Source organism: Oncorhynchus clarkii, chromosome 30 (assembly GCF_045791955.1).
Source record: "Oncorhynchus clarkii lewisi isolate Uvic-CL-2024 chromosome 30, UVic_Ocla_1.0, whole genome shotgun sequence".
NCBI classification, from domain to species: domain Eukaryota; kingdom Metazoa; phylum Chordata; class Actinopteri; order Salmoniformes; family Salmonidae; genus Oncorhynchus; species Oncorhynchus clarkii.
This window is the reverse complement of record NC_092176.1, coordinates 38944984-38954983: the sequence shown is the minus strand read 5'-3', so window position 1 is coordinate 38954983 and position 10000 is coordinate 38944984. Positions and strand designations below refer to the sequence as shown.

Sequence of the window (10000 nt, the reverse complement as noted above, 5' to 3'; positions counted from 1 at the left end):
CACTCTAATATACTTGTCCTCTTGCTCAGTTGTGCACTGGGGCTTCCCACTCCTCTTTTTCTATTCTGGTTAGAGTCAGTTTGCGCTGTTCTGTGAAGGAGAGTAGTATACAGCATTTTACGAGATCTTCAGTTTCTTGGCAATTTCTCGCATTGAATAGCCTTCATTTCCCAGAACAAGAATAGACTGATGAGTTTCAGAAGAAAGTTCTTTGTTTCTAGCCATTTTGAGCCTGTAATCGAACCCACAAATACTGATGCTCCATATGCTCAACTAGTCTAAAGAAGGCCAATTCTGTTGCTGTTTTAATCAGAGCAACAGTTTTCAGCTGTGCTAACATAATTGCAAAAGGGTTTTCTAATGATCAATTAGCCTTTTAAAATTATAAACTTGGATTAGCTAGCACATCGTGCCATTGGAACACAGGAGTGATGGTTGCTGATAATGGGCCTCTGTACGCCAATGTAGATATTCCATTAAAAAAATCTGCAGTTTCCAGCTACAATAGTCATTTACAACATTAAGAATGTCTACACTATATTTCTGATCAATCTGATGTTATTTTAATGGACAATAAATGTGCCTTTCTTTCAAAAACAAGGACATTTCTAAGTGACCCCAAACTTTTGAATGGTAGTGTACATACACACACACATACATACACACATACACACACACACACACACACATACATACACACACACACACACACACACACACATGATGACGCCGGAGGGGAGGGCTGCCGTCTTATTGGCTCTTATCCAACGTGCTATTTTGTTAGTTTTTTCACGTTGTTCGTAACTTGTTTTGTACCTAATGTTGCTGCTACCGTCTCTTATGACTGAAAAGAGCTTCTGGACATCAAATCAAATCAAATCAAATTTTATTTGTCACATACACATGGTTAGCAGATGTTAATGCGAGTGTAGTGAAATGCTTGTGCTTCTAGTTCCGACAATGCAGTAATAACCAACAAGTAATCTAGCTAACAATTCCAAAACTACTACCTTATAGACACAAGTGTAAGGGGATAAAGAATATGTACATAAAGATATATGAATGAGTGATGGTACAGAGCGGCATAGGCAAGATACAGTAGATGGTATTGAGTACAGTATATACATATGAGATGAGTATGTAAACAAAGTGGCATATTTAAAGTGGCTAGAACTGCGATTACTCACCTCAGATTAGACAGAGTTCTTCTTCAATGAGTCGGACGGGAGGATATAGTACTACAGACACCCGACCAGGCCCAGATCCCTGTGATTCGCTGGAGAAGGAAACTGACATTTAGTGGAAAAAGATCCAGGTGCCTTGTGAGGATCAGGCGACGAGTGGCTAATCTGCCTTTGTCTTCCGTCCTGCTAGCTAATATTCAATCGCAGGAAAATAAATGGGACGAACTCAAAGCACTTATAACCTAGTAACGGGATATTAAAAACTGTAATATCTTATATTTCACAGAGTCGTGGCCGAACGACGACATTAAGAACATACAGCTGGCGGGTTATACACTCCATTGGCAGCACAGAACAGCAGCCTCTGGAAAGACACGGGGCGGGGGCCTATGCATGAGCAACAGCTGGTGCACGATATCTAAGGAAGTCTCAAGGTTTTGCCCGCCTGAGGTAGAGTATCTCATGATAAGTTGTAGACCACACTATCCACCTAGAGAGTTTTCATCTGTATTTTTCGTAGCTGTCTAAATATCACCACAGACCGATGCTGGCACTAAAACCATACTCAATGAGCTGTATACCACCATAAGCAAACAGAAAAACGATCATATGGAGTTGGCACTCGTAGTGGCCGGGGACTGTAATGCAGGGAAACTTAAATCCATTTTACCTAATTTCAGCATGTTAAATGTGCAATCAGAGGGGAAAAAAAATCTAGACCACCTTTACTCCATACACAGAGATGTGTTCAAAGCTCTCCCTCGCCCTCCATTTGGCAAATCTGACCACAGTTCTATCCTCCTGATTCCTGCTTACAAGCTAAAATTAAAGCAGGAGGAAGCACTAGTGACTCGGTATATAAAAAGTGGTAAGATGAAGCAGATGCTAAACTACAGGACTGCTTTGCTAGCACAGACTGGAATATGTGCCGGGATTCTTTCGATGGCATTGAGGAGTACACCACATCAGTCACTAGCTTTATCAATAAGTGTATCGAGGACGTCGTCCCCACAGTGACTGTACAGTGCCTTGCGAAAGTATTCGGCCCCCTTAAACTTTGCGACCTTTTGCCACATTTCAGGCTTCAAACATAAAGATATAAAACATCTCAAAGGAGATGACTGTGGACTACAGGAAAAGGAGGACCGAGCACTCTCCCATTCTCATCAACGTGGCTGTAGTGGAGCAGGTTGAAAGCTTCAAGTTCCTTGGCATCCACATCACCAGTAAAGTAACATGGTCCAAGCACACCAAGACAGTCGCGAAGAGGGCACGACAAAACCTATTCCCCTCAGGAGACTTGGTCATGGGTCCTCAGATCCTCAAAAGGTTCTACAGCTGCACCATCACGATCATCCTGACGGGTTGCATCATTGCCTGGTATGGCAACTGCTCAACCTCCGACTGCAAGGCGCTACAGAGGGCAGTGCGTACGGCCCAGTACATCATAGGGACTAAGCTTCCTGCCATCTAGGACCTCTGTACCAGGTGGTGTAAGAGGAAGGCCCTAAAAATTGTCAAAGACTCCAGCCACCCTAGTCATAGACTGTTCTCTCTGCTACCGCACGGCAAGTGATTCCGGAGTGCCAAGTCTAGGTCCAAGAGGCTTCTAAACAGCTTCTACCGCCAAGCCATTAGACTCCTGAACATCTATTCAAATGGCTACCCAGGCTATTTGCATTGCCCCCCACCCCCCACCCTCTTTTACGCTGCTGCTACTCTCTGTTATTATCTTTGCATAGTCACTTTTTTAACTCTACCTACATGTACATATTACCTCAACTAACCGGCACATTGACTCTATACAGGTACCCCCTAATCCATGAGCATCAAACTTCAACAAGCATTTCTCAACGGCTGGCCATGCCTTCCTCCTGGCTACTCCAACCTCGGCCTCCAACCAATTGCAAAAATTGCTGAAGTTGGAGACTTATCTCCCTCACCAACTTCAAACATCTGCTATCTGAGCAGCTAAACGATCGCTGCAGCTGTACATAGTCTATCGGTAAATAGCACACCCAATTTTACCTACCTCATCCCCATACTGTTTATATTTATTTACTTTTATGCTCTTTTGCACACCAATATCTCTACCTGTACATGACCATCTGATCATTTATCACTCCAGTGTTAATCTGCGAAATTGTAATTATTCGCCTACCTCATGCCTTTTGCACACAATGTATATAGACTCTCTTTTTTTTCTACTGTGTTATTGACTTGTTAATTGTTTACTCCATGTGTAACTCTGTGTTGTCTGTTCACACTGCTATGCTTTATCTTGGCCATGTCGCAGTTGCAAATGAGAACTTGTTCTCAACTAGCCTACCTGGTTAAATAAAGGTGAAATAAAAAAAATAAAAAAAATAGCCTCCACTTTGACTCTATACCGGTACTCCCTGTATATAGCCTCCACATTGACTCTGTACCGGTACCCCCTGTATATAGCCTCCACATTGACTCTGTACCGGTACCCCCTGTATATAGCCTCCACATTGACTCTGTACCGGTACCCCCTGTATATAGCCTCCACATTGACTCTGTACTGTAACTCCCTGTATATAGCCTCCACATTGACTCTGTACCGGTACTCCCTGTATATACCCTCCACATTGACTCTGTACCGGTACTCCCTGTATATAGCCTCCACATTGACTCTGTACCGGTACCCCCTGTATATAGCCTCCACATTGACTCAGTACCGGTACCCCCTGTATATAGCCTCCACATTGACTCTGTACCGGTACCCCCTGTATATAGCCTCCACATTGACTCTGTACCGGTACCCCCTGTATATAGCCTCCACATTGACTCTGTACCGGTACCCCCTGTATATATCCTCCACATTGACTCTGTACCGGTAGCCCCAGTATATAGCCTCCACATTGACTCTGTACCGGTACCCCTTGTATAAAGCCCCACTATTGTTATTTTACTGCTGCTCTTTAGTTATTTGTTATTCTTATTTCTTACTTTTTTTGTTGTATTTTTTTTTTAAACTGCGTTGTTGGTTAAGGGTTTGTAAGTAAGCCTTTCACTGTAAGGTCTACACCGGTTGTATTCAGCGCATGTGACAAATAAAATTTGATTTGATCCACATACACACTCTCACACTCTCACACATGCCTTCTTTCAACCTTCCTGAACATGAACTAGCATGTTACAGCTTCTGGTTTAGAGTAACTGATGATTGACACCGTTGTGGGAAAGCTAACTGTGTGTGTGTGTGTGTGTGTGTGTGTGTGTGTGTGTGTGTGTGTTAACTAACCATTTGTAAATAAACGCTGTCTGGTGCCTAAGAGAGAATGAAAATGTAAATATACACCCCGGTGTTGCAACCCCCATCCCCCATCCTCTCACAACCCCCATCCCCCATCCTCTCACAACCCCCATCCCCCATCCTCTCACAACCCCCATCCCCCATCCTCTCACAACCCCCATCCCCCATCCTCTCACAACCCCCATCCCCCATCCTCTCACAACCCCCAACCCCCATCCTCTCACAACCCCCATCCCCCATCCTCTCACAACCCCCATCCCCCATCCTCTCACAACCCCCAACCCCCATCCTCTCACAACCCCCAACCCCCATCCTCTCACAACCCCCATCCTCTCACAACCCCCATCCTCTCACAACCCCCATCCTCTCACAACCCCCATCCTCTCACAACCCCCATCCTCTCACAACCCCCATCCCCCATCCTCTCACAACCCCCAACCCCCATCCTCTCACAACCCCCATCCCCCATCCTCTCACAACCCCCATCCCCCATCCTCTCACAACCCCCATCCCCCATCCTCTCACATCCCCCATCCTCTCACAACCCCCATCCCCCATCCTCTCACAACCCCCATCCCCCATCCTCTCACAACCCCCATCCCCCCACAACCCCCATCCCCCATCCTCTCACAACCCCCATCCCCCATCCTCTCACAACCCCCATCCCCCATCCTCTCACAACCCCCATCCTCTCACAACCCCCATCCCCCATCCTCTCACAACCCCCATCCCCCATCCTCTCACAACCCCCATCCCCCATCCTCTCACAACCCCCATCCCCCATCCTCTCACAACCCCCATCCCCCATCCTCTCACAACCCCCAACCCCCATCCTCTCACAACCCCCATCCCCCATCCTCTCACAACCCCCATCCCCCATCCTCTCACAACCCCCATCCCCCATCCTCTCACAACCCCCATCCCCCATCCTCTCACACACTGGGGGTTTTCTCCTGCAGCAGAGCAGAGGGCTTATCTTTGGGCACAGAGAACACACTTTATCAGCTAAACTACAGGAGCTTCACTTCCTGTTAGCGTGTGTGTGTGTGTGTGTGTGTGTGTGTGTGGTAATAGTGAACACCATGTTAACTGGGTGAGAGCTATTTAGTGACACATAGTGGAAGAAACAACGTGACTATTGAACACACTCACACAAGTACTCTCAAACACACTCACACAAGAAGGATACATACATACATACATACATACATACAATCATACATACATACATACATACATACATACTCACTCCCATCTATGTATACACACACATTACAACCATATACACAGAAACACTTGTTACACACACACACACACACAGAGAAAGGTTGTTTTCAGAGCGTTCTCTGCTCTCTCTGCTTCTGAAAACAGACTGAGCAGGTGGGCGGAGCTTTGGCTTCCCCTGCACTCCACCTAGCCAATCAGATTCTCAACTACTCCAGCTGAGCCCCCCTCCCCCAGCCAATCAGAAGCAGCCCCCCCCCCCCCCCTTCTCTATATGTGTTCAGTGCTGACTGAGCAGAGAACACGCCTGAAACTACCAGCTGGGAGGAACAGAGACGAAAGCAGAGAGAAGGAGAGAAGGAGAGAAAGAAAGATAGGGGGGCTGAGAGCTAAAGGGAGAGTGGTTGAAAGAGAGAAAAGAGTGGAGGAGAGTGGGAAGCAGAGCGAGAGTGGAGGAGAAGCAGAGCGAGAGAGAGTGGAGGAGAGGGGGAAGCAGAGCGAGAGAGAGTGGAGGAGAGGGGGAAGCAGAGCGAGAGAGAGTGGAGGAGAGGGGGAAGCAGAGCGAGAGAGAGTGGAGGAGAGGGGGAAGCAGAGCGAGCGAGAGTGGAGGAGAGGGGGAAGCAGAGCGAGAGAGAGTGGAGGAGAGGGGGAAGCAGAGCGAGAGAGAGTGGAAGAGAGGGGGAAGCAGAGAGAGTGGAGGAGAAGAGGAAGCAGAGAGAGTGGAGGAGAGGAGGAAGCAGAGCGAGAGTGGAGGAGAGGAGGAAGCAGAGAGAGTGGAGGAAGCAGAGAGAGAGTGGAGGAGAGGAAGAAGCAGAGAGAGAGTGGCGGAGAGGAGGAAGCAGAGAGAGAGTGGAGGAGAGGGGGAAGCAGAGAGAGAGTGGAGGAGAGGGGGAAGCAGAGAGAGAGGAGGAGAGGGGAAAGCAGAGAGAGAGGAGGAGAGGGGGAAGCAGAGAGAGTGGAGGAGAGGGGGAAGCAGAGAGAGTGGAGGAGAGGGGGAAGCAGAGAGGGAGTGGAGGAGAGTGGGAAGCAGAGAGAGAGTGGAGGAGAGTGGGAAGCAGAGAGAGAGTGGAGGAGAGTGGGAAGCAGAGAGAGAGTGGAGGAGAGTGGGAAGCAGAGAGAGAGTGGAGGAGAGTGGGAAGCAGAGAGAGAGTGGAGGAGAGGGGGAAGCAGAGAGAGTGGAGGAGACGGGGAAGCAGAGCGAGAGAGAGTGGGGGAAGCAGAGCGAGAGAGAGTGGAGGAGAGTGGGAAGCAGAGCGAGAGAGAGTGGAGGAGAGTGGGAAGCAGAGCGAGAGTGTGTGCAAGCAAGAGATGTGGGGATGGGAGGGTTTATGTGTCTGTTAAAGAGTTACTGAGGGAAATGGAGGGTTAGGGTTAGTGTTGTTGGGCATACCAGGACGGGAGGGGAGTAGAAAGAGCCACTTAACCACAGCACTAGAACAGCCTGATGAGCACTGGACTTGGGAACAACGTTTCTCTCTTAAAACCCTATTCAGGTTGAGGAGGCCAAGAGAGGAAGAAAGAGCAAAAGAAAGCGAAGAGAGAGGGAGAGATATAACGAAGGCAAGCTGACCGGCTAGACTCTCTGAAAGGCAGAGAGACACCAGTCACCAGAGGTGCTCGCCCCAAAAACAAAAAGGAGAAGTGGAAAAACAAAGGCAGAGGAAAAGAAAGAGAAGCCTTGGCTGTGTCTCTGTGAGGGTGAGTGCCTTGGCTGTGTCTCTGTGAGGGTGAGTGCCTTGGCTGTGTCTCTGTGAGGGTGAGCGCCTTGGCTGTGTCTCTGTGAGTGTGAGCGCCTTGGCTGTGTCTCTGTGAGGGTGAGCGCCTTGGCTCTGTCTCTGTGAGGGTGAGCGCCTTGGCTCTGTCTCTGTGAGGGTGAGCGCCTTGGCTGTGTCTCTGAGGGTGAGCGCCTTGGCTGTGTCTCTGTGAGGGTGAGCGCCTTGGCTGTGTCTCTGTGAGGGTGAGCGCCTTGGCTCTGTCTCTGTGAGGGTGAGCGCCTTGGCTCTGTCTCTGTGAGTGTGAGTGCCTTGGCTGTGTCTCTGTGACTGTGAGTGTTAGTGTCTTGGCTGTGTCTCTGTGAGTGTTAGTGACTTGGCTGTGTCTCTGTGACTGTGAGTGTCTTGGCTGTGTCTCTGTGAGGGTGTGTGCCTTGGCTGTGTCTCTGTGAGGGTGAGTGTCTTGGCTGTGTCTCTGTGAGGGTGAGTGCCTTGTGCCTTGGCTGTGTCTCTGTGAGGGTGAGTGTCACAAGCTGATATCCCCATTTCTGTTGTCTGTCTGTGTTGTTGTCAGGAAGCCTGGCACTCAGCAGCTCCAAAAATTGCCTCGAACAGAGGGAGGGGGAGGGAGGGAGGAAGGGGGAGGAAAAAGAGAGAGAGGGAGAAAGAGGGGGTAGAAATAGAGGGAGAGGGGGGAGAGATAGGGAGGGGGAGGTAGAAAGGTAGTTTGAGATAGGAAGAGACCCCTAACAAACAGCATTCTCACAACTATCCATCTGAGCTGATGACTTAGCTAAGATCGCCTATATATATATTTATATATATATATATATATTTACTGTATACTGTATATATACACAGTACCAGTCAAGTGTTTGGACACACCTACTCAGTTTTTCTTTATTTTTACTATTTTCTACATTGTAGAATAATAGTGAAGACTGTGAAATAACACACATGGAATCATGTAGTAGCCAAAGAAGTGTTAAACAAATCTAAATATATTTGAGACTCTTCAAAGTAGCCACCCTTTGCCTTGATGACAGCTTTGCACACTCTCGGCATTCTCTCAACCAGCTTCATGAGGTAGTCACCTGGAATGCATTTCCTTTAACAGGTGTGCCTTGTTAAAAGTTCATATGTGGAATTTCTTAACTTCTTAATGCATTTGAGCCAATCAGTTGTGTTGTGACAAGGTAGGGGTGGTATACAGAATATGGCCCTATTTGGGCATTTACCATATTATGGCAAGAACAGCTCAAATAAGCAAAAAGAAATGACAGTCCATCATTACTTTAAGACATGAAGGTCAGTCAACTGGAAAATGTCAAGAACTTTGAAAGATTCTTCAAGTGCTGTCGCAAAAACCATCAAGCACCATGGTGAAACTGGTTCTCATGAGGACTGCCACAGGAAAGGAAGACCCAGAGTTACCTCTGCTGCAGAGGATAAATTCATTTGAGTTAACAGTCTCAGAAATTGCAGCAAAATAAATGCCTCACAGAGTTCAAGTAACAGACACATCTCAACTTCAACTGTTCAGAGGAGACTGCGTGAATCAGGCCTTCATGGTCGAATTGCTGCAAAGAAACCACTACTAAAGGACACCCATAATAAGAAGTGACTTGCTTGGGCCAAGGAACATGAGCTAATGACATTAAACCATGGGAAATTAGTTATTCTGATGGATGGGTCCAAATTGGTGATTTTTGGTTACATGAGCGAGGGACATTAGACTGGTGTAAATCTGTCCTTTGTTCTGATGAGTCCAAATTTGAGATTTTTGTTTCCAACCGCCGTGTCTTTGTGAGACGCAGAGTACGTGAACGGATGATCTCTGCATGTGTGGTTCCAACTGTGAAGCATGGAGGAGGAGGTGTGATGGTGCTTAGCTCATGACATGTTCTGTGATTTATTCAGAATTCAAGGCACGCTTAACCAGCATGGCTACCATAGCATTCTGCAGTGATACTCCATCCTATCTGGTTTGCGCTTAGTGGGACTATCATTTGTTTTTCAACAGGACAATGACCCAATACACCTCCAGGCTGTGTAACTGCTATTTGACCAAGAAGGAGAGAGATGGAGTGCTGCATCAGATGACCTGGCCTCCACAATCACCCGACCTCAACATAATTGAGATGGTTTGGGATGAGTTGGACCGCAGAGTGAAGGAAAAGGAAAATCAGCCAACAAGTGCTCAGCATATGTGGGAACTCCTTCAAGACTGTTGGAAAAGCATTCCAGGTGTAGGTGGCTGAGAGAATGACAAGAGTGTGCAAAGCTGTCATCAAGGCAAAGGGTGGCTACTTTGAAAAATCCCAAATATAAAATATATTTAGATTTGTTTAACACTTTTTTGGTTACTACATGACTCCATATGTGTTACTTCATAGTTTGATGTCTTCACTATTATTCCACAATGTAGAAAATAGTCCAAACAAAGAAAAACCCCAGAATTGGTAGGTGTTCTAAAACTTTTGACTGGTAGTGTATATCACTGGGACCTGCTGCTGACCATCAGGCAGTGGACAGGCTATGAGTAAGTGGAGTGGAGTGGAGTGGAGTGGAGTGGAGTGGAGTGGAGTGGAGTGAGTGAG

The 10000-nt window shown here is 47.3% G+C and overlaps 1 protein-coding gene across 7 annotated transcripts in view; it reads left to right on the top strand.

Moving 5' to 3' along the window:
• LOC139389976 (atos homolog protein B-like) overlaps nucleotides 1-10000 on the top strand; it is a 56276-nt gene that overhangs the window by 14402 nt on the left and 31874 nt on the right. The window contains exons 1-2 of one of the 7 annotated variants that reach the window (XM_071137034.1): nucleotides 7095-7386; nucleotides 9424-9649. The exons of 1 other annotated variant lie outside the window; for it this stretch is intronic. The gene's annotated coding sequence lies outside the window, so the exon portion shown is untranslated. Of the gene's footprint in view, nucleotides 1-1470; nucleotides 3190-7094; nucleotides 7387-7896; nucleotides 7920-9423; nucleotides 9650-10000 lie in introns of those variants that run through there. 5 more of the 7 variants (XM_071137037.1, XM_071137035.1, XM_071137038.1 and 2 more) reach the window with 5 other exon arrangements.